General features: G+C 43.0%; 2 long non-coding RNA genes across 2 annotated transcripts; one reads left to right on the top strand and one right to left on the bottom strand.

Moving 5' to 3' along the window:
- Positions 1-12,046: 12,046 nt before the first annotated feature.
- Positions 12,047-13,073, bottom strand: LOC116653611 (uncharacterized). Its single transcript, XR_014934902.1, has 3 exons — positions 12,535-13,073; positions 12,333-12,434; positions 12,047-12,181 (listed from the first exon to the last, which is right to left on the bottom strand). It is a non-coding gene; the product is annotated as an uncharacterized LOC116653611 (long non-coding RNA).
- Positions 13,074-14,294: 1,221 nt separating this feature from the next.
- LOC146758144 (uncharacterized) lies at positions 14,295-19,239 on the top strand. Its single transcript, XR_014934918.1, has 4 exons — positions 14,295-14,433; positions 15,989-16,090; positions 17,529-17,633; positions 18,584-19,239. It is a non-coding gene; the product is annotated as an uncharacterized LOC146758144 (long non-coding RNA).
- Positions 19,240-19,922: the final 683 nt, after the last annotated feature.

Genomic DNA, 19,922 nt, shown 5'->3' with positions numbered 1-19,922 from the left:
GGTTAGAACGGAAGAAAACCAATAAAAACAGGGTTAGAGCCGAAAAAAAACAAGAAAAACAGGGTTAGAGCAGAAGAAAACCAAGAAAAGCCGGGTTAGAATGGAAGAAAACCAAGAAAAACAGGTTTAGAACAGAAGAAAGCCAACAAAACCAAGAAAAACTGGCTTAAAGCGAAAGAAAACCAAGAAAAGCAGGCTTAAAGCCGAAAAAAAACAAGAAAAACAGGGTTAGAACAGAAGAAAACCAAGAAAAACAGGGTTAGAACCGAAAAAAACCAAGAAAAACAGGGTTAAAGCGAAAGAAAACCAAGAAAAGCAGGCTTAAAGCCGAAAAAAAACAAGAAAAACAGGGTTAGAACAGAAGAAAACCAAGAAAAGCCGGGTTAGAACGGAAGAACACCAAGAAAAGCCGGGTTAGAACGGAAGAAAACCAAGAAAAACAGGGTTAGAGCCGAAAAAAACAAAGAAAAACAGGGTTAGAGCAGAAGAAAACCAAGAGAAGCCGGGTTAGAACGGAAGAAAACCAAGAAAAACAGGGTTAGAGCCGAAAAAAACCAAGAAAAACAGGCTTAGAGCAGAAGAAAACCAAGAAAAGCCGGGTTAGAACGGAAGAAAACCAAGAAAAGCAGGGTTAGAGACAAAAAAAACCAAGAAAAACAGGGTTAGAGCCGAAAGAAAACCAAGAAAAGCCGGGTAAGAACGGAAGAAAACCAAGAAAAACAGGGTTAGAGCAGAAGAAAACCAAGAAAAACAGGGTTAGAGCCGAAAAAAACCAAGAAAAGCCGGGTTAGAGCGGAAGAAAACCAGGAAAAGCCGGGTTAGAACGGAAGAAAACCAAGAAAAACAGGGTTAGAGCGGAAGAAAACCAAGAAAAGCAGGGTTAGAGCAGAAGGAAACCAAGAAAAGCCGGGTTAGAACGGAAGAAAACCAAGAAAAGCCGGGTTAGAACGGAAGAAAACCAAGAAAAACAGGGTTAGAGCGGAAGAAAACCAAGAAAAACAGGGTTAGAGCCGAAAAAAAACAACAAAAACAGGGTTAGAGCGGAAGAAAACCAAGAAAAGCCGGGTAAGAACGGAAGAAAACCAAGAAAAACAGGGTTAGAGCAGAAGAAAACCAAGAAAAGCAGGGTTAGAGCGGAAGAAAACCAAGAAAAGCAGGCTTAAAGCCGAAAAAAACCAAGAAAAACAGGGTTAGAACAGAAGAAAACCAAGAAAAGCCGGGTTAGAACGGAAGAAAACCAAGAAAAACAGGGTTAGAACGGAAGAAAACCAAGAAAAACAGGGTTAGAGCCGAAAGAAAACAAGAAAAACAGGGTTAGAGCAGAAGAAAACCAAGAAAAGCCGGGTTAGAACGGAAGAATACCAAGAAAAACAGGGTTAGAGCCGAAAAAAAAAAAAGAAAAACAGGCTTAGAGCGGAAGAAAACCAAGAAAAGCCGGGTTAGAACGGAAGAAACCAGGAAAAGCAGGATTAGAGCCGAATAAAACCAAAAAAAACAGGGTTAGAGCGGAAGAAATCCAAGAAAATCCGGGTAAGAACGGAAGAAAACCAAGAAAAACAGGGTTAGAGCAGAAGAAAACCAAGAAAAACAAGGTTAGAGCGGAAGAAAACCAAGAAAAGCAGGGTTAGAGCGGAAGAAATCCAAGAAAAGCAGGGTTAGAACGGAAGAAAACCAAGAAAAGCAGGGTTAGAGCGGAAGAAAACCAAGAAAAGCAGGCTTAAAGCCAAAAAAAATCAAGAAAAACAGGGTTAGAACAGAAGAAAACGAAGAAAAGCCGGGTTAGAACGGAAGAAAACCAGGAAAAGCCGGGTTAGAACCGAAGAAAACCAAGAAAAACAGGGTTAGAGTCGAAAGAAAAGAAGAAAAACAGGGTTAGAGCAGAAGAAAACCAAGAAAAACAGGGTTAGAGCTGAAAATAACCAAGAAAAACAGGGTTAGAGCAGAAGAAAGCCAAGAAAAGCCGGGTTAGAACGGAAGAAAACCAGGAAAAGCCGGGTTAGAATGGAAGAAAACCAAGAAAAACAGGGTTAGAGCCGAAGAAAACCAAGAAAAGCACGGTTAGAACGGAAGAAAACCAAGAAAAGCAGGGTTAGAGCGGAAGAAAACCAAGAAAAGCAGGGTTAGAGCCGAAGAAAACCAAGAAAAGCAGGGTTAGAACCGAAGAAAAACAAGAAAAACAGGGTTAGAGCCAAAGAAAACCAAGAAAAGCAGGGTTAGAGCGGAAGAAAACCAAGAAAAGCAGGGTTAGAGCGGAAGAAAACCAAGAAAAGCAGGGTTGGAGCGGAAGAAAACCAAGAAAAGCAGGGTTAGAGCGGAAGAAAACCAAGAAAAGCAGGGTTAGAACGGAAGAAAACCAAGAAAAGCCGGGTTAGAACGGAAGAATACCAAGAAAAACAGGGTTAGAGCCGAAAAAAAACAAGAAAAACAGGCTTAGAGCGGAAGAAAACCAAGAAAAGCCGGGTAAGAACGGAAGAAAACAAAGAAAAACAATGTTAGAGCAGAAGAAAACCAAGAAAAGCAGGGTTAGAGCGGAAGAAAACCAAGAAAAGCAGGGTTCGAGCGGAAGGAAACCAAGAAAAGCAGGGTTAGAACGGAAGAAAACCAAGAAAAGCCGGGTTAGAACGGAAGAATACCAAGAAAAACAGGGTTAGAGCCGAAATAAAACAACAAAAACAGGGTTAGAGCGGAAGAAAACCAAGAAAAGCCGGGTTAGAACGGAAGAATACCAAGAAAAACAGGGTTAGAGCCGAAAAAAAAAAAAGAAAAACAGGCTTAGAGCGGAAGAAAACCAAGAAAAGCCGGGTTAGAACGGAAGAAACCAGGAAAAGCAGGATTAGAGCCGAATAAAACCAAAAAAAACAGGGTTAGAGCGGAAGAAATCCAAGAAAATCCGGGTAAGAACGGAAGAAAACCAAGAAAAACAGGGTTAGAGCAGAAGAAAACCAAGAAAAACAAGGTTAGAGCGGAAGAAAACCAAGAAAAGCAGGGTTAGAGCGGAAGAAATCCAAGAAAAGCAGGGTTAGAACGGAAGAAAACCAAGAAAAGCAGGGTTAGAGCGGAAGAAAACCAAGAAAAGCAGGCTTAAAGCCAAAAAAAATCAAGAAAAACAGGGTTAGAACAGAAGAAAACGAAGAAAAGCCGGGTTAGAACGGAAGAAAACCAGGAAAAGCCGGGTTAGAACCGAAGAAAACCAAGAAAAACAGGGTTAGAGTCGAAAGAAAAGAAGAAAAACAGGGTTAGAGCAGAAGAAAACCAAGAAAAACAGGGTTAGAGCTGAAAATAACCAAGAAAAACAGGGTTAGAGCAGAAGAAAGCCAAGAAAAGCCGGGTTAGAACGGAAGAAAACCAGGAAAAGCCGGGTTAGAATGGAAGAAAACCAAGAAAAACAGGGTTAGAGCCGAAGAAAACCAAGAAAAGCACGGTTAGAACGGAAGAAAACCAAGAAAAGCAGGGTTAGAGCGGAAGAAAACCAAGAAAAGCAGGGTTAGAGCCGAAGAAAACCAAGAAAAGCAGGGTTAGAACCGAAGAAAAACAAGAAAAACAGGGTTAGAGCCAAAGAAAACCAAGAAAAGCAGGGTTAGAGCGGAAGAAAACCAAGAAAAGCAGGGTTAGAGCGGAAGAAAACCAAGAAAAGCAGGGTTGGAGCGGAAGAAAACCAAGAAAAGCAGGGTTAGAGCGGAAGAAAACCAAGAAAAGCAGGGTTAGAACGGAAGAAAACCAAGAAAAGCCGGGTTAGAACGGAAGAATACCAAGAAAAACAGGGTTAGAGCCGAAAAAAAACAAGAAAAACAGGCTTAGAGCGGAAGAAAACCAAGAAAAGCCGGGTAAGAACGGAAGAAAACAAAGAAAAACAATGTTAGAGCAGAAGAAAACCAAGAAAAGCAGGGTTAGAGCGGAAGAAAACCAAGAAAAGCAGGGTTCGAGCGGAAGGAAACCAAGAAAAGCAGGGTTAGAACGGAAGAAAACCAAGAAAAGCCGGGTTAGAACGGAAGAATACCAAGAAAAACAGGGTTAGAGCCGAAATAAAACAACAAAAACAGGGTTAGAGCGGAAGAAAACCAAGAAAAGCCGGGTAAGAACGGAAGAAAACCAAGAAAAACAGGGTTAGAGCAGAAGAAAACCAAGAAAAGCAGGGTTAGAGCGGAAGAAAACCAAGAAAAGCAGGCTTAAAGCCGAAAAAAACCAAGAAAAACAAGGTTAGAACAGAAGAAAACCAAGAAAAGCCGGGTTAGAACGGAAGAAAACCAAGAAAAACAGGGTTAGAACGGAAGAAAACCAAGAAAAACAGGGTTATAGCCGAAAGAAAACAAGAAAAACAGGGTTAGAGCAGAAGAAAACCAAGAAAAGCCGGGTTAGAACGGAAGAATACCAAGAAAAACAGGGTTAGAGCCGAAAAAAAACAAGAAAAACAGGCTTAGAGCGGAAGAAAACCAAGAAAAGCCGGGTTAGAACGGAAGAAAACCAGGAAAAGCAGGATTAGAGCCGAAGCAAACCAAAATAAACAGAGTTAGAGCGGAAGAATTCCAAGAAAAGCCGGGTTAGAACGGAAGAAAACCAAGAAAAACGGGGTTAGAGCAGAAGAAAACCAAGAAAAACAAGGTTAGAGCGGAAGAAAACCAAGAAAAGCAGGGTTAGAGCGGAAGAAATCCAAGAAAAGCAGGGTTAGAACGGAGGAAAACCAAGAAAAGCAGGGTTAGAGCGGAAGAAAACCAAGAAAAGCAGGCTTAAAGCCGAAAAAAATCAAGAAAAACAGGGTTAGAACAGAAGAAAACGAAGAAAAGCCGGGTTAGAAAGGAAGAAAACCAGGAAAAGCCGGGTTAGAACCAAAGAAAACCAAGAAAAACAGGGTTAGAGTCGAAAGAAAAGAAGAAAAACAGTGTTTGAGCGGAAGAAAACCAAGAAAAACAGGGTTAGAGCTGAAAATAACCAAGAAAAACAGGGTTAGAGCAGAAGAAAGCCAAGAAAAGCCGGGTTAGAACGGAAGAAAACCAGGAAAAGCCGGGTTAGAATGGAAGAAAACCAAGAAAAACAGGGTTAGAGCCGAAGAAAACCAAGAAAAGCACGGTTAGAGCGGAAGAAAACCAAGAAAAGCAGGGTTAGTGCCGAAAAAAACCAAGAAAAACAGGGTTGGAGCGGAAGAAAACCAAGAAAAGCAGGGTTAGAGCGGAAGAAAACCAAGAAGAGCAGGGTTAGAGCGGAAGAAAACCAAGAAAAGCAGGGTTGGAGCGTAAGAAAACCAAGAAAAGCAGGGTTAGAGCGGAAGAAAACCAAGAAAAGCAGGGTTAGAGCCGAAAAAAACCAAGAAAAGCAGGCTTAAAGCCGAAAAAAACCAGGAAAAGCAGGCTTAAAGCCGGAAAAAACCAAGAAAAACAGGGTTAGAGCAGAAGAAAACCAAGAAAAGCCGGGTAAGAACGGAAGAAAACCAAGAAAAACAATATTAGAGCAGAAGAAAACCAAGAAAAGCAGGGTTAGAGCGGAAGAAAACCAAGAAAAGCAGGGTTAGAGCGGAAGAAAACCAAGAAAAACAGGGTTAGAACCGAAAAAAACCAAGAAAAACAGGGTTAAAGCGAAAGAAAACCAAGAAAAGCAGGCTTAAAGCCGAAAAAAAACAAGAAAAACAGGGTTAGAACAGAAGAAAACCAAGAAAAGCCGGGTTAGAACGGAAGAAAACCAGGAAAAGCCGGGTTAGAACGGAAGAAAACCAATAAAAACAGGGTTAGAGCCGAAAAAAACAAGAAAAACAGGGTTAGAGCAGAAGAAAACCAAGAAAAGCCGGGTTAGAATGGAAGAAAACCAAGAAAAACAGGTTTAGAACAGAAGAAAGCCAACAAAACCAAGAAAAACAGGGTTAAAGCGAAAGAAAACCAAGAAAAGCAGGCTTAAAGCCGAAAAAAACCAAGAAAAACAGGGTTAGAACAGAAGAAAACCAAGAAAAACAGGGTTAGAACCGAAAAAAACCAAGAAAAACAGGGTTAAAGCGAAAGAAAACCAAGAAAAGCAGGCTTAAAGCCGAAAAAAAACAAGAAAAACAGGGTTAGAACAGAAGAAAACCAAGAAAAGCCGGGTTAGAACGGAAGAAAACCAAGAAAAGCCGGGTTAGAACGGAAGAAAACCAAGAAAAACAGGGTTAGAGCCGAAAAATCCAAGAAAAACAGGGTTAGAGCAGAAGAAAACCAAGAGAAGCCGGGTTAGAACGGAAGAAAACCAAGAAAAACAGGGTTAGAGCCGAAAAAAACCAAGAAAAACAGGCTTAGAGCAGAAGAAAACCAAGAAAAGCCGGGTTAGAACGGAAGAAAACCAAGAAAAGCAGGGTTAGAGACGAAAAAAACCAAGAAAAACAGGGTTAGAGCCGAAAGAAAACCAAGAAAAGCCGGGTAAGAACGGAAGAAAACCAAGAAAAACAGGGTTAGAGCAGAAGAAAACCAAGAAAAACAGGGTTAGAGCCGAAAAAAACCAAGAAAAGCCGGGTTAGAGCGGAAGAAAACCAGGAAAAGCCGGGTTAGAACGGAAGAAAACCAAGAAAAACAGGGTTAGAGCGGAAGAAAACCAAGAAAAGCAGGGTTAGAGCAGAAGGAAACCAAGAAAAGCCGGGTTAGAACGGAAGAAAACCAAGAAAAGCCGGGTTAGAACGGAAGAAAACCAAGAAAAACAGGGTTAGAGCGGAAGAAAACCAAGAAAAACAGGGTTAGAGCCGAAAAAAAACAACAAAAACAGGGTTAGAGCGGAAGAAAACCAAGAAAAGCCGGGTAAGAACGGAAGAAAACCAAGAAAAACAGGGTTAGAGCAGAAGAAAACCAAGAAAAGCAGGGTTAGAGCGGAAGAAAACCAAGAAAAGCAGGCTTAAAGCCGAAAAAAACCAAGAAAAACAGGGTTAGAACAGAAGAAAACCAAGAACAGCCGGGTTAGAACGGAAGAAAACCAAGAAAAACAGGGTTAGAACGGAAGAAAACCAAGAAAAACAGGGTTAGAGCCGAAAGAAAACAAGAAAAACAGGGTTAGAGCAGAAGAAAACCAAGAAAAGCCGGGTTAGAACGGAAGAATACCAAGAAAAACAGGGTTAGAGCCGAAAAAAAAAAAAGAAAAACAGGCTTAGAGCGGAAGAAAACCAAGAAAAGCCGGGTTAGAACGGAAGAAACCAGGAAAAGCAGGATTAGAGCCGAAGAAAACCAAAAAAAACAGGGTTAGAGCGGAAGAAATCCAAGAAAATCCGGGTAAGAACGGAAGAAAACCAAGAAAAACAGGGTTAGAGCAGAAGAAAACCAAGAAAAACAAGGTTAGAGCGGAAGAAAACCAAGAAAAGCAGGGTTAGAGCGGAAGAAATCCAAGAAAAGCAGGGTTAGAACGGAAGAAAACCAAGAAAAGCAGGGTTAGAGCGGAAGAAAACCAAGAAAAGCAGGCTTAAAGCCGAAAAAAATCAAGAAAAACAGGGTTAGAACAGAAGAAAACGAAGAAAAGCCGGGTTAGAACGGAAGAAAACCAGGAAAAGCCGGGTTAGAACCGAAGAAAACCAAGAAAAACAGGGTTAGAGCAGAAGAAAACCAAGAAAAGCCGGGTTAGAACGGAAGAAAACCAAGAAAAGCAGGGTTAGAGACGAAAAAAACCAAGAAAAACAGGGTTAGAGCCGAAAGAAAACCAAGAAAAGCCGGGTAAGAACGGAAGAAAACCAAGAAAAACAGGGTTAGAGCAGAAGAAAACCAAGAAAAACAGGGTTAGAGCCGAAAAAAACCAAGAGAAGCCGGGTTAGAGCGGAAGAAAACCAGGAAAAGCCGGGTTAGAACGGAAGAAAACCAAGAAAAACAGGGTTAGAGCGGAAGAAAACCAAGAAAAGCAGGGTTAGAGCAGAAGGAAACCAAGAAAAGCCGGGTTAGAACGGAAGAAAACCAAGAAAAGCCGGGTTAGAACGGAAGAAAACCAAGAAAAACAGGGTTAGAGCGGAAGAAAACCAAGAAAAACAGGGTTAGAGCCGAAAAAAAACAACAAAAACAGGGTTAGAGCGGAAGAAAACCAAGAAAAGCCGGGTAAGAACAGAAGAAAACCAAGAAAAACAGGGTTAGAGCAGAAGAAAACCAAGAAAAGCAGGGTTAGAGCGGAAGAAAACCAAGAAAAGCAGGCTTAAAGCCGAAAAAAACCAAGAAAAACAGGGTTAGAACAGAAGAAAACCAAGAAAAGCCGGGTTAGAACGGAAGAAAACCAAGAAAAACAGGGTTAGAACGGAAGAAAACCAAGAAAAACAGGGTTAGAGCCGAAAGAAAACAAGAAAAACAGGGTTAGAGCAGAAGAAAACCAAGAAAAGCCGGGTTAGAACGGAAGAATACCAAGAAAAACAGGGTTAGAGCCGAAAAAAAAAAAAGAAAAACAGGCTTAGAGCGGAAGAAAACCAAGAAAAGCCGGGTTAGAACGGAAGAAACCAGGAAAAGCAGGATTAGAGCCGAAGAAAACCAAAAAAAACAGGGTTAGAGCGGAAGAAATCCAAGAAAATCCGGGTAAGAACGGAAGAAAACCAAGAAAAACAGGGTTAGAGCAGAAGAAAACCAAGAAAAGCAGGGTTAGAGCGGAAGAAAACCAAGAAAAGCAGGCTTAAAGCCAAAAAAAATCAAGAAAAACAGGGTTAGAACAGAAGAAAACGAAGAAAAGCCGGGTTAGAACGGAAGAAAACCAGGAAAAGCCGGGTTAGAACCGAAGAAAACCAAGAAAAACAGGGTTAGAGTCGAAAGAAAAGAAGAAAAACAGGGTTAGAGCAGAAGAAAACCAAGAAAAACAGGGTTAGAGCTGAAAATAACCAAGAAAAACAGGGTTAGAGCAGAAGAAAGCCAAGAAAAGCCGGGTTAGAACGGAAGAAAACCAGGAAAAGCCGGGTTAGAATGGAAGAAAACCAAGAAAAACAGGGTTAGAGCCGAAGAAAACCAAGAAAAGCACGGTTAGAACGGAAGAAAACCAAGAAAAGCAGGGTTAGAGCGGAAGAAAACCAAGAAAAGCAGGGTTAGAGCCGAAGAAAACCAAGAAAAGCAGGGTTAGAACCGAAGAAAAACAAGAAAAACAGGGTTAGAGCCAAAGAAAACCAAGAAAAGCAGGGTTAGAGCGGAAGAAAACCAAGAAAAGCAGGGTTAGAGCGGAAGAAAACCAAGAAAAGCAGGGTTGGAGCGGAAGAAAACCAAGAAAAGCAGGGTTAGAGCGGAAGAAAACCAAGAAAAGCAGGGTTAGAACGGAAGAAAACCAAGAAAAGCCGGGTTAGAACGGAAGAATACCAAGAAAAACAGGGTTAGAGCCAAAAAAAAACAAGAAAAACAGGCTTAGAGCGGAAGAAAACCATGAAAAGCTGGGTAAGAACGGAAGAAAACCAAGAAAAACAATGTTAGAGCAGAAGAAAACCAAGAAAAGCAGGGTTAGAGCGGAAGAAAACCAAGAAAAACAGGGTTAGAGCGGAAGAAAACCAAGAAAAGCAGGGTTAGAGCGGAAGAAAACCAAGAAAAGCCGGGTTAGAACGGAAGAAAACCAAGAAAAACAGGGTTAGAGCCGAAAAAACCCAAGAAAAACAGGGTTAGAGCAGAAGAAAACCAAGAGAAGCCGGGTTAGAACGGAAGAAAACCAAGAAAAACAGGGTTAGAGCCGAAAAAAACCAAGAAAAACAGGCATAGAGCAGAAGAAAACCAAGAAAAGCCGGGTTAGAACGGATGAAAACCAAGAAAAGCAGGGTTAGAGCCGAAAAAAACCAAGAAAAACAGGGTTAGAGCAGAAGAAAACCAAGAAAAGCCGGGTAAGAACGGAAGAAAACCAAGAAAAACAGGGTTAGAGCAGAAGAAAACCAAGAAAAGCAGGGTCAGAGCGGAAGAAAACCAAGAAAAACAGGGTTAGAGCGGAAGAAAACCAAGAAAAGCAGGGTTAGAACGGAAGAAAACCAAGAAAAGCAGGGTTACAGCAGAAGAAAACCAAGAAAAACAGTGTTAGAACAGAAGAAAACCAAGTAAAGCCGGGTGAGAACGGATGAAAACCAAGAAAAGCCGGGTTAGAATGGAAGAAAACCAAGAAAAACAGGGATAGAGCCGAAAAAAAACAAGAAAAACAGGGTTAGAGCAGAAGAAAACCAAAAAAAGCCGGGTTAGAACGGAAGAAAACCAAGAAAAGCAGGGTTAGAGCCGAAGAAAACCAAGAAAAACAGGGTTAGAGCGGAAGAAAACCAAGAAAAACAGGGTTAGAGCCGAAAAAAAACAAGAAAAAGAGAGTTAGAGGAGAAGAAAACCAGGAAATGCCGGGTTAGAATGTAACAAAACCAAGAAAAGTAGGGTTAGAGCGGAAGAAAACCAAGAAAAGGAGGGTTAGAAAGGAAGAAAACAAAGAAAGACAGGGTTAGAGCGGAAGAAAACCAAGAAAAGCCAGGTAAGAACGGAAGAAAACCAAGAAAAACAGGGTTAGAGCAGAAGAAAACTAAAAGCAGGGTTAGAGCGGAAGAAAACCAAGAAAAGCAGGGTTAGAGCGGAAGAAAACCTCATCTACTCATCGTCACATTCCAACATGGTTCCTTGTGTAACTCTATTGATACCTCCACATCTACATACAGCTTCATTTTCAAACATCAGCTCCATGTCCCCCCCCAGACACCTCAACATCCCCCCCCAAACATCTCTGCCCCCCATCAGCTCAGCATTATTCAAGTATCAGAGCCAGAACTCACCTCCTGTAGTGCTGTTCTAGGCCGAGCAGCGTGATGGCGGAGAAGCCAAGTCCTGCAGCTCCATCCAGCAGCTCTTAGTCCAAGGCAGCAACAGAGCAGAAGAGCTTCTTCATGTGGGTAGATGTGACCTCAGCGAGGAGCTCCAGCAAATACCTGCTGCCCCACAGTGCCAGCCCTTATATGAGAACCAGGAGGGGGCGGAGCCAGCCCTGCAGCCAATCAGGTGCATTGCCTGCACTTGGGCTGTACTGCTGTGTCCCCGCCCCATCATGGCTTCCAACCATGACTAAGCATTTCTATTATATCACCCTGATTATATAATAATTATCATCGTCCCCATGACCCCCCATCGTTCCAATGTCTCCCCAGCATCTACCCTAGAGCGGTGCCCACAGTGTCACCCCATTGCAAGAGTGAGATCTGCACCCCCGTGTCCATATACTGTGCTGTTGTTTCTCCTCTATCCACAACCCTCCCCTATAAGAACAAATAAATATAATTACTCACCTGTTACTGTTTTGTTTTTGTCTTTGTTCTTGAATGGGGATGTTATGTAACTTCCTGATTGGGCACCTGCTGAGGGGAGGGGCCCACCCCATGGGCACAGGTGGGGGCCGTTGAGGGGTGAATTGCGATTGGTTGGAGCCTGGCTCCTCCCCTCCTTGATTGGTATTTAAGGGCTGGGAAGGGCAGGGGGCAGCATCAGTTCCAGCTCGGTGCTCCTATGGGAGCATTGAGGGAGAGGATTCTCCTTCCTGCTGCTTTCGAGCTCTGGATGCCATATGAGATGCGACTCTGCTTGGAGATCCTTTCCTTTGGGGTCTATGGTGAGTCTTTGACTTTGCAATGGGGTAAGGAATTTCTTCTTTATTACTGGGCTGATGTCTTCTCCTTTTGATTGCTCCTAACAGCACTTATGGATGGGGGTGAGAAGGAGCTGTATCTAGAGCCTCCTTCCTTTGGATGGAAGGCTCAGCCTTCACAATGGGGTGAGCGATCTCTTCTTTATTGCAGGGTTTGGGGGTGGAATGGGTCACTTTGGGATGCTCCATCCCTACAGGTGTTTGAGGCTGTGGGACCTTGTTGTGGTGGTTGGTGACTGTCCCCATAGCAGGGGGGTTGAATGGAGATGGTCGTGATGGACTTCACTGCTGATCATCATTTGATTCTATGCTCATATATTGCAGAGTATCAGCCCCAGTGCTGGTTCTTATGGGACGTTGTTCATCACTATCTCCACCTGGACACGGAGCCATTGGCTGCTGCTCTCTGGACTCGCTTCTACAGCCAGTTCTTCATCCATCTCATCATCTTCCCGTCCACTTGGTGTCTTCATCACTTGGACATGAGGACGGTGTGGGGTCCTGCATCAGAGGCCTTGGTGAAGTCTAAGTAGATGATATCAGCAGGTCTTCCTTCATCTACTGATGTATCAGTGCCATCATAGAAGTCTATGAGGTCAGTCAAGGAGCATTTGCCCTTGGTGAGGCCGTGTTGGTTCTCCATCATCACCTCCTGCTTTCTGTGAGCCCTGTGTCCTTCTATGAGGATCTCCATCATCACCTCCTGCTTCAATGAGCCCTGGGTCCTTCTATGAGGATCTCCATCATCACCTCCTGCCTTCCATGAGCCCTGGGTCCTTCTATGAGATCTCCATCATCACCTCCTGCCTTCCATGAGCCCTGGGTCCTTCTATGAGGATCTCCATCATCACCTCCTGCCTTCCATGAGCCCTGGGTCCTTCTATGAGGATCTCCATCATCACCTCCTGCCTTCCATGAGCCCTGGGTCCTTCTATGAGATCTCCATCATCACCTCCTGCTTCAATGAGCCCTGGGTCCTTCTATGAGGATCTCCATCATCACCTCCTGCTTCAATGAGCCCTGGGTCCTTCTATGAGGATCTGCTTTGTGGTCATTCCCAGCACAGCAGTGGGACCGACAGGTCATCCGTTCCCGGGCTCATCCCTTCTACCTTCCTACAAAGGAGCGCCATGTTGGCCGTGTTTCTGCTCACCGGACTGCACCCCATTGTCACCACTTCTCAGTCTGCGATGCATCTCATCTGGACTCATAGACTGCTTGATTTCAGGACCTTGGTTGGTCTTGCACTGGGTTGTTGACCTTGTAAGGTCCAATGGGGTCTTATGTGGGGCCCTATTGGTTCCAATGGGGTCTCATGGGGCCCTATTGGTTCCAACATCCCTCCCTACCAAACCCAAGGTGAGTGCTGTGTCTATGAGCTCCCTGCAGATGTGGGCAGTGCCTTCATTGCCGTGTTGTGTCCCACAGGTTCCAGCAGAGCACAGAGATGTGCGACTCCTGATGAGAGCAGCGAGGAACAGAAACCTGCATTGCCTGGACCCAGCTTTGTGATGGTAACTCTCATCCCAGCAGGTAAGGGCAGCACATAGCAATTGCTTTTTATCTGTTCCATACTGAGATTGAAGGTAACGTTCCATTATTATAATGATAATATCTGCTCTCATCCTTCTGCATTCTCTTTTCCTCTGTTCTCTGCTGTTTCTCCAGCATTTCCTGCAGTGTTTCCTTTGTTCTCATTTTGCTGTTCTGTTCATTCTATGGGCCTTGTTGTTCATTTTGGTGCTTCATTCCCTTCAGCCTTTCATTCCATGTTGGAGTTCCAAGCAGTTTCCTCTGCCGCCTTGCCCTCCATCTTGATCATCTTCCCAATGTTCTATTGGGCCTTGCCCCCCATCTTGATGTTTCTTGTAGTGCCCTTTTGGGCCTTGCCCTCCATCTTGGTGTTTGCTGCAGTTTTCTCTTCAGCTTTGCCCTCCATCTTGATGTTCCTTGCAGTGTTCTGTTGGGCCTTGTCCTCATCTTGATGTTCTGCGTGATGTTCCCTTGGGCCTTTCCCTCCATCTTGATGTTTTACATGATCTTTTTTTGGCCCTTGTCCTCCATCTTGATGTTTCAGCAGTTCTGTTTTGGGCCTTGCCCTCTGTTTTGCAGTTCCATGCAATGTTCTTTTAGGCCTTGCCCTACATCTTGATGTTCTTTTAATGCCCTTTTGGGCCTTGTTCTCCATCTTGCTGTTCCCTGCCATGTTCTCTTGGGCCGTGCCCTCCTTTTTGTTGTTCCTGCAGTGTTCTTTTGCTGTTTCCATTTGGCCTCCTACTCCGCCTTCCCTTTGCCCTCTGTTCTTGGTGTTTCATACCACTCTCCTTGCTGTTTCTTTACCTTAGACTTATCCCTTGGCTGTTCTCTTGCTGTTGCCCTTGCCTTACTGTTGGTGTTTGCTTTGCTTTTCTTTTGTTGGGGCTTTCTGTGCTTGTTCTGCTGCCTTTGGCTCTATGGGGTTTGCTGGGAGGCAGCATTCATGGTAATGTTGACCTGAAGGGACCTTTATGGGATAATTGCAGGAACTTTATGGCCTTAATGGGAAATTTAGTGATAATTGCAGTTTTCTGTAGAGTATCTGTAAATCTAACCCTTTGTTTTTAATTCTATTAATTCTAATCATAGTGTAAAATACCACTTTTAAAGTAACTGCACCTTTAACCTTAGAAATAGCATTACTTCTATAAGTAACTGCACCTTTAACCTTAGAAATAGCATTACTTCTATAAGTAACTGCACCTTTAACCTTAGAAATAGCATTACTTCTATTTCTAATAGTATTTATTCTATCCCTAATAGCATGGATTCTATCCTACTGATGAGAGCAGCAAGGAACAGAAACCTGCATTGCCTGGAATGCTCCAGACCCAGCTTTGCTGATGGTAACTCTCAGCCCAGCAGGTAAGGGCAGCACACACAATTGCTTTTTATCTGTTCCATACTGAAATTGAAGGTAATGTTCCATTATTATAATGATAATATCTGCTCTCATCCTTCTGCATTCTCTTTTCCTCTGTTCTCTGCTGTTTCTCCAGCATTTCCTGCAGTGTTTCCTTTGTTCTCATTTTGCTGTTCTGTTCATTCTATGGGCCTTGTTGTTCATTTTGGTGCTTCATTCCCTTCAGCCTTTCATTCCATGTTGGAGTTCCAAGCAGTTTCCTCTGCTGCCTTGCCCTCCATCTTGATGTTTCTTGTAGTGCCCTTTTAGGCCTTGTCCCCCATCTTGATGTTTCTTGTAGTGCCCTTTTGGGCCTTGCCCCCCATCTCCATGTTTCTTGTAGTGCCCTTTTAGGCCTTGTCCCCCATCTTGATGTTTCTTGTAGTGCCCTTTTGGGCCTTGCCCTCCATCTTGATGTTTCTTGTAGTGCCCTTTTGGGCCTTGCCCCCCATCTTGATGTTTCTTGTAGTGCCCTTTTGGGCCTTGCCCCCCATCTTGATGTTTCTTGTTGTGCCCTTTTGGGCCTTACCATCCATCTTGGTGTTTGCTGCAGTTTTCTCTTCAGCTTTGCCCTCCATCTTGATGTTCCTTGCAGTGTTCTTTTGGGCCTTGTCCTCATCTTGATGTTCTGCGTGATGTTCACTTTGGCCTTTCCCTCCATCTTGATGTTTTACGTGGTCTTTTTTTGGCCCTTGCCCTCCATCTTGATGTTTCAGCAGTGCTGTTTTGGGCCTTGCCCTCTGGTTTGCAGTTCCATGCAGTGTTCTTTTAGGCCTTGCCCTACATCTTGATGTTCTTTTAATGCCCTTTTGGGCCTTGTTCTCCATCTTGATGTTCCTTTAATGCCCTTTTGGGCCTTGCTCTCCATCTTGATGTTCTTTTAATGCCCTTTTGGGCCTTGTTCTCCATCTTGCTGTTCCTTTAATGCCCTTTTGGGCCTTGCTCTCCATCTTGATGTTCTTTTAATGCCCTTTTGGGCCTTGTTCTCCATCTTGCTGTTCCCTGCCATGTTCTCTTGGGCCGTGCCCTCCTTTTTGTTGTTCCTGCAGTGTTCTTTTGCTGTTTCCATTTGGCCTCCTACTCCGCCTTCCCTTTGCCCTCTGTTCTTGGTGTTTCATACCACTCTCCTTGCTGTTTCTTTACCTTAGACTTATCCCTTGGCTGTTCTCTTGCTGTTGCCCTTGCCTTACTGTTGGTGTTTGCTTTGCTTTTCTTTTGTTGGGGCTTTCTGTGCTTGTTCTGCTGCCTTTGGCTCTATGGGGTTTGCTGGGAGGCAGCATTCATGGTAATGTTGACCTGAAGGGACCTTTATGGGATAATTGCAGGAACTTTATGGCCTTAATGGGAAATTTAGTGATAATTGCAGTTTTCTGTAGAGTATCTGTAAATCTAACCCTTTGTTTTTAAGTAACCTTCATTCTAATCATAGTGCGAAATACCATTTCAAAGTAACTGCACCTTTAACCTTAGGAATAGCATTACTTCTATTTCTAATAGTATTTATTCTATCCCTAATAGCATGGATTCTATCCTACTGCTGAGAGCAGCGAGGAACAGAAACCTGCATTGCCTGGAATGCTCCAGACCCAGCTTTGCTGATGGTAACTCTCAGCCCAGCAGGTAAGGGCAGCACACACAATTGCTTTTTACCTGTTCCATTCTGAGATTGAAGGTAATGTTCCATTATTATAATGATAATGTCTGCTCTCATCCTTCTGCATTCTCTTTTCCTCTGTTCTCTGCTGTTTCTCCAGCATTTCCTGCAGTGTTTCCTTTGTTCTCATTTTGCTGTTCTGTTCATTCTATGGGCCTTGTTGTTCATTTTGGTGCTTCATTCCCTTCAGCCTTTCATTCCATGTTGGAGTTCCAAGCAGTTTCCTCTGCTGCCTTGCCCTCCATCTTGATCATCTTCCCAATGTTCTATTGGGCCTTGCCCTCCATCTTGATGTTTCTTGTAGTGCCCTTTTGGGCCTTGCCCCCCATCTCCATGTTTCTTGTAGTGCCCTTTTGGGCCTTGCCCCCCATCTTGATGTTTCTTGTAGTGCCCTTTTGGGCCTTGCCCCCCATCTTGATGTTTCTTGTAGTGCCCTTTTGGGCCTTGCCCCCCATCTTGATGTTTCTTGTAGTGCCCTTTTGGGCCTAGCCATCCATCTTGGTGTTTGCTGCAGTTTTCTCTTCAGCTTTGCCCTCCATCTTGATGTTCCTCGCAGTGTTCTTTTGGGCCTTGTCCTCATCTTGATATTCTGCATGATGTTCTCTTTGGCCTTGCCATCCATCTTGATGCTTTACGTGATCTTTTTTTGGCCCTTGCCCTCCATCTTGATGTTTCAGCAGTGCTGTTTTGGGCCTTGCCCTCTGTTTTGCAGTTCCATGCAGTGTTCTTTTAGGCCTTGCCCTACATCTTGATGTTGTATGTGCCCTTTTGGGCCTTGTTCCCCATCTTGATGTTCCCTGCAGTGTTCTTTATGGCCTTGCTCTATCTTGCAGTTCCATGCAGCATTCTTTTGGGCCTTGCCCTCTGTTTCATTGTTCCCTTTGTTGTTCTCTTGGCTCCCCACGCTGTTTTCCCTTTGGCCTTTGTTCTTGGTGTTCCCTATAATGGCCTGTTTGCTGTTGCTTTTGCTTTGGTTTTCCCTTGGCTTTCCTTAATGCTTTTGTCCTTGTCTTACCCTTGGCTGCTTGCTTTGCTTTTCTCTTGCAGTGTCTTTCTGTGGTTGTTCTGCTTGTGTTTGGGATTTGTGTTAATGTTTTGTTTGTGTTAATCTTGATCTGCTCCCCCGGCTCAATGCGGGTTGTAGTGATAAAGTCTGTAACCTGTATTTGTTAATGGAACTGATATTTACCTAATATTTACCCAATACTAAAGGTGTCTGTTATGATAAATGCAGCCATAAAAGTGATGCTCAGCACTTTATGTGAAAGTCACTTTAATTATGATCGTAGTGTGCGATACAATTGTTAAACTTACTGCAAATCTAGACTTAAAAGTAGCATTAATTATATCCCTAATAGCATTAATTCTATCCCAGTGCCTTCATTGTCATGTTGTGTCCAACAGGTTCCAGCAGAGCACAGAGATGTGCGGCTCCTGATGAGAGCAGCGAGGAACAGAAACCTGCATTGCCTGGACCCAGCTTTGTGATGGTAACTCTCAGCCCAGCAGGTAAGGGCAGCACACAGCAATTGGTTTTTACTTGTTACGTACTGAGATGTGAGGTTAGTGTTTTTGACTTCATTTTTGCACTCCGTGGTGTCCTATGGGCTGTCTGTGCTTGTCCTACTGTGTTGTCTTTGTGTTTGGTCTTTGCTGTTGCTCAGCTGTTTCTTGCAGTGTTTTTCTTGCCCTCCATTTTGCTGTTCCTTGCGTTGTTCTCTTCAGCTTTGCCCTCCATTTTGGCGTATCTTGCATCATTCTTTTGGGCTTTGCCGTCCATTTAGGCATCCATTGCATCATTCTTTTGGGCTTTCAGTCCATTTAGGCATCCATTGCATCATTCTTTTGGACTTTGCTGTCCATTTAGGCATCCGTTGCATCATTCTTTTGGACTTTGCCATCCATTTAGGCATCCATTGCATCATTCTTTTGGGCTTTCAGTCCATTTAGGCATCCATTGCATCATTCTTTTGGGCTTTGCCGTCCATTTAGGCATCCATTGCATCATTCTTTTGGGCTTTGCTGTCCATTTAGGCATCCATTGCATCATTCTTTTGGGCTTTTCAGTCCATTTTGCCATTCCTTTTCTTGTTCTCTTGGGCTTTGCCCTCCTTTTCAGTGTTCCCTGCATCCTTTTGTTGGGCCTTGCCCAATATTTTGATATTCTCTTGGGTGCTTTCTTCCATTTTGCAGTTTCCTGCATCATTTTGTTGTGCCTTTATGTCCCTATTCCTGTTCTCTGCAGTGTTTTGTGTTGTATTATGTTCTGTTTTGATGTTTTTTGTGCTGCTCTTTTGGGCCTTGCTGTTCATTTTGGCATTCTCTGTGTTCTTCTTTTGTACTTTTAGCTCCATTTTGGTGTTTTTTGTAGCAGATTTTTGGGCCTTGCCCACTATTTTACATTTTCATGTCCCACTTGTTTCAGCCCATTGATCTAACTATCTCTTTTTCTTCCTTAGGGCCCTTATATTCCCCGGCTGATGGATGTTCCCCTTTGATGCAGCGCTCCATGCTGCCATGCAGGCGTTCAATAAAGCTTTGGGGGGCTGACGATCCATCACAACAGCACATCAGCTACATATTAGTCAATTAACCTCCATTTAATTGGAATTAGCTTTTGAGTTAAGTTCTGTTAACCAATTTGGTTTAAGGTTTGCGTTCAGTTAACCTTACCCAAATTGGTTTTAGATTTGACATCACACTTCAACAAATTGGTTTTACCTTAGTAATCTATTAACTTCACCCAGATTGGGTTTTGTTTTGTAATCATGTAACTGCAACTAAATTGGTTTTTGATTTGTTGTCAATTAATCTTAATCAAATTGGTTATAGCTTTTTAATTAATTATGTTAACAAAATTGGCTTTAGCTTTCAATCAGTCATTGTTAATCAAATTGGCTTTAGTTTTGCCAGTATCTTTAATCAAGTTGACTTTAGTTTTGCAATCATTTAATGTTACTTAAATTGGTTGTAGCTTTACAACCATTTAAGTTTAATCTAATTGGCTGTAGCTTTGCATTCAATTGATGTTAAACAAATTGGCTTTAACTTTGCTATTATTTAACCTTAACCAAATTGGTTTAAGGTTTGATTTCAATTAATATCAGCCAAATTGGCTTTAAATTTGGCTTCAAATTAAGTCAAATTAACTCAAATTAATTGGCTTTATTTTTGAAATCAAATTATTTTAGCCAAATTGGCTTTATTTATCCTTGCTTACGGGGCTGGGCTAGCCCATTTTTTTTCTATCAGGGCTAACCCAGCCCCGTAACCACTATCTATGGCCTGAGGGAGCCGAGTTGCTTCCCGGCCACTCTTTGACTCGTGCCCATTTGCGGCCACTCTTTGACTTGCGCCCATTTGCGGCCATTATGAGATTTACGCTGGTTTCAGCATGTGCAATTATTGTTTGTCAACCAAATTGGCTTTTGTTCTGGAGTCAATTAATTTCAACCCAGATTGGCTTCAGCTTTCTATTCAATCATTGTCAACCAAATTGGATTTAGCTTTGGAATCTAAATTCCTAATCCAAATTGGCTTAAGTTTTGCATTCAATTAATATCAACTAAATTGGCTTTAAATTTGGCTTCAAATTAACTCAAATTAACTCAAATTAACTCAAATTAATTGGCTTTATTTTTGAAATCAAATTATTTTAGCCAAATTGGCTTTATTTATCCTTGCTTACGGGGCTGGGCTAGCCCATTTTTTTTCTATCCGGGCTAACCCAGCCCCGTAACCTACATTTAAGGCCTGAGGGAGCCGAGTTGCTTCCCGGCCACTCTTTGACTCGTGCTC

This window comes from Coturnix japonica, chromosome 16 (assembly GCF_054131305.1).
Source record: "Coturnix japonica strain WE chromosome 16, WE-NBRP24, whole genome shotgun sequence".
Taxonomy (NCBI): domain Eukaryota; kingdom Metazoa; phylum Chordata; class Aves; order Galliformes; family Phasianidae; genus Coturnix; species Coturnix japonica.
Note: the sequence above shows the minus strand (reverse complement) of the source record. Positions and strands in the feature narration are given on the sequence as shown.